Source organism: Nicotiana attenuata, chromosome 6 (genome assembly GCF_001879085.1).
Source record: "Nicotiana attenuata strain UT chromosome 6, NIATTr2, whole genome shotgun sequence".
Lineage (NCBI taxonomy): Eukaryota > Viridiplantae > Streptophyta > Magnoliopsida > Solanales > Solanaceae > Nicotiana > Nicotiana attenuata.
Window position 1 is genome coordinate 9,618,847 of NC_031994.1, and position 3,977 is coordinate 9,622,823.

The following is a 3,977-nucleotide window of genomic DNA, read 5'->3' on the forward strand; positions in this document are numbered from 1 at the left end:
AGAAATTATTGTACATGTTTACCTCAGTCTCTGTTATTTGCTAATATGTTGTGATACTTGATGTGGGCTGTGTTCCCTTATTTGTTGATAATGGTGAGGCTAGTGAGGTACATGACTGAGTGAGGCCGAGGGCCTGGTTGTGAGGATATTAATACCATAGCGCGTGAGTTGTTCGCGTAGCACGTGAGTTAACCGTGCGGGTTCAGGTATTGATACCATAGCGCGTGAGTTGTCCGCATAGCACGTGAGTTGACCGTACGGATCCAGGTATTGATATGGTAGTACGTGAGTTGTCCGTGCTTAGCGCTTGGGCTTTGGGAGCCCCTCCAGAGTCTGTACACACCCCCAGTGAGCGCAGAGTGTTGAGTGTATTGAGTGTTGAGTGCTGAGTGTTGATTGCTGAGTGCGAGTGCTGAGTGATGGAGTGACATTGTTGTGAGGTTGCATTTGCTTTTGTTGTTGCTGCATTTATCTGTTAAATTTCTTTGTGGCATTTACTGAGTTATGAAATTTACCTGTTCATTCCTGTTATTTTTTTTAAATTGTGAAAAATAAATAATTGGACTCTTTTACTTAGCTCGTCACTACTGCTCAGTTCCTTAGTTATTTCTGTTACTACTGAGGTGGTTGTACTCATTCTACACCCTGCACTTTATGTGCAGATCCAGGTGAGTTAGAGCGCGGCGATCGTTGAGTTCAGGTCGGCCTTAATTGGAGACTGCAAGGTAGCTACCAGCGTCCGCAGGACCTTGTTACTCCTCTTGTCATTTCTTGTTTTGGACAGTTAGACAGTTTATATATCTTAGTTTATAGTTTTAGACGCTCATGACTTAGTGACACCCCGATATTTGGGACTCTTTTCCGTATTTAATATTATTTATATTTAGAGTTGGTTTAGTTTATCAGGAATTAAATTATTGGAAATATTTTATTAAATTCTTATAATTAAATTAGTAGTAATATTTTGGGAATAGGCTTGCCTTGAAACACGATAGGCGCCATCACGACCAAGTTTAGATTTTGGGTCGTGCCAAGTTGGTATCAGAGCCTAGGTTACATAGGTCTCACGAGTCATGAGCGGGTTTAGTAGAGTCTTGCGGATCAGTACGGAGACGTCTGTACTTATCATCGAAAGGCTGCAGAACTTTTAGGAAAACTTCACCTTCTTGAATTCTTATGGTTCGGTATTGATTCAGCTTGAAGTGTAACTCTTTGAATTCCTTCCACGCATTCGTATGCGCACATGAGCGCTCGGTATCAATTGTGCATCGACGGATTGTGATTTCCTGGATAAGGTGCGAGATTGATTTTATGTGTTGATGTTGGGCCAGTCTGGAGGACTTGAGGCCGCATTTTGCCTGTAGCTGGAGTACGAAAATTTCGATTGTGCGAGCACTTGTTTATATGTCCGTTGGTGTCCCTATTAGTGGGATTCGTGATTTGATGGCTATGTGGTGAGTATGATGTGATCGCGAGATGAGTTCATATGATTAGAATGTGACGAGAAGGTATTGGTGAAGGTTTCACCTATTTGAGACTCCAGGTATGTTGTTAGACTCATTCGAGGACGAACGTTTGTTTAAGAGGGGAAGGATGTAATGACCCGGTCCTTCATTCTGAGAGTTATAGCCACATTTCCCCCATCTATGCTTATTTATATGTTGTTCAGCTGTGTTGAGTTGTATCAAGTTGGTAGGTTTGGGTTCGGAGTAGTTTTGGAGTGAAATGATCATTTAGTCTCTTAATTAGAAAGCTAAGTTAGAAAAGTCAACCGGAAGTTGACTTATGAGTAAAAGAATTCGGATTTGGATTTTTATGATACGATTTGCTTTGTTGGGTGATTTTGGACTTATGAGTGTGTCCGGAATATAATTTGGAGGTCTGTGGTAGAATTAGGCTTGAATTGGCAAAAGTTGGAAGTTTAGAAGTTCTTAGGCTTGAATTCGAGGTTGATTTGGTATTTTGGTGTTGTTTTGGGTGTTTCGGAGGTTCGACTATGTTCGGGTAGTGATATATGACTTGTTGGAATTATTGGTTAAGGTCGCGAGGGCCTCGGGTGAGTTTCAGATAGGTTTGGGTTGTGTTGCGCTCGTTTTTCTTATGTTTCGACGCCGTTTCTTCAAGCATAAATGATATCATATTGAACAAATGAGCTCCGATTTCTTTTTTGATTGAAGCATTAGATCCGCATTGTAATTACGGACCTGTAGCAAAAAGAATCGTCGAATTTGGACATCATATGAGGATTTTATGGTCATTTTACTAAAAATTAGGTTGCCTGATTTTTCAGATTAATTAAGAAATTACCACTAACAGCGTATTTAAAAATCTGCACTATTTGCAAATATTAAAACCTACATATCTCCTTCGTTATAAGGTCAAATTGAGTGATTCAAAAGCCTAACTTGACTAGAATTTCACAAGAAATCCATTGGAGGCATAAAATACGAGTTTCGGGATCGTTTGGCTCGAGAAACGAGGCAGAATAGCTGGTAGAAAAATATACAAAACTAGGGTTTGTTCATTGGGTCATATTTTGAGTTGGGGAGCTCGGATTTGGGCGATTTTGGAGGCAATTTTCACCATATGGATTGGGGTAAGTGTTCTCTACTCAATTTTGATTATAATTTATGAATCTATCTTCGTTTTTGGGATTTGTTTGACGATTTCAAAGTGAAATTGAGGTAGTTAGGGTTTGAGTATTGGAGAGTTTTAAGTGAGGATTTGAGGGACCAAACGGAGTCCGATTTTGACAAACTTTATATGGTTAGACTCGGGAGAGAACGAGAATTATTATTCTGCCATTTTTGACTGATTTCGAGATGTGGGCCCGGGGGCCGAGTTTTGGCCGATTTCGGATTTTTGGCACGTTCATGTAGTTTTTATTGTGTAATTTGATTAGATTATGTTGATAGTAGTATTATGAATATGGTTAGATTCGAAGCTTTTGTAGACCGAGTCGAGGGACGAAGACATCCCGGAGTAGGATTTTACGCTGTTGAGGTAAGTAACAGTTATAACTCTGGCTTTGAGGGTATAAACCCGGAGAAATTGATATCATGTGATTGTTTGGTGGTGATACCCACACTAGGTGACGGGCGTGTGGGTGTACACCGCGAGGGATTGAGACTTGGTCCGTCCCGTGAGGCCTAATGGCTATTATTTGTGGTTATGTGTTTACTTGTTGTTGAACTTATTTGCCTTCATGTTAGAGATCATGTTTAGGCTTTATTCATGCTCACATTAATTATACTCAGTCATATAAATTATTGTACATGTTTACCTCCGTCTCTATTATTTTGCTGATATGTTGTGATACTTGATGTAGGCTGTGTCCCCTTATTTGTTGATGGTGGTAAGGCTAGTGAGGTACATGATTGAGTAAGGCCGAGGGCCTGGTTGTGAGGATATTAATACCATAGCGCGTGAGTTGTCCGCGTAGCACGTGAGTTGACCGTGCGGGTCCAGGTATTGATACCATAGAGCGTGAGTTGTCCGCATAGCACGTGAGTTGACCGTGCAGATCCAGGTATTGATATGGTAGCACGTGAGTTGTCCGTGCTTAGCGCTTGGGCTTTGGGAGCCCCTCCGGAGTCTGTACACACCCCCATTGAGCGCAGAGTGTTGAGTGTATTGAGTGTTGAGTGTTGAGTGTTGAGTGCGAGTGCTGAGTGATGGAGTGACATTGTTGTGAAGTTGCATTTACTTTTGCTGTTGCTACATTTATCTGTTAAATTTCTTTGTGGCATTTATTGAGTTATGAAATTTACTTGTTTATTCCTGCAATTTTTTTTTAAAATTGTGGAAAATAAATAAATGGACTCTTTTACTTAGCTCGTCACTACTGCTCAGTTCCTTTGTTATTTCTGTTACTACTGAGGTGGTTGTACTCATTCTACACCCTGCACTTTATGTGCAGATCCAGGTGAGTTAGAGCGCGGCAATCGTTGAGTTCAGGTCGGCCTTAATTGGAGACG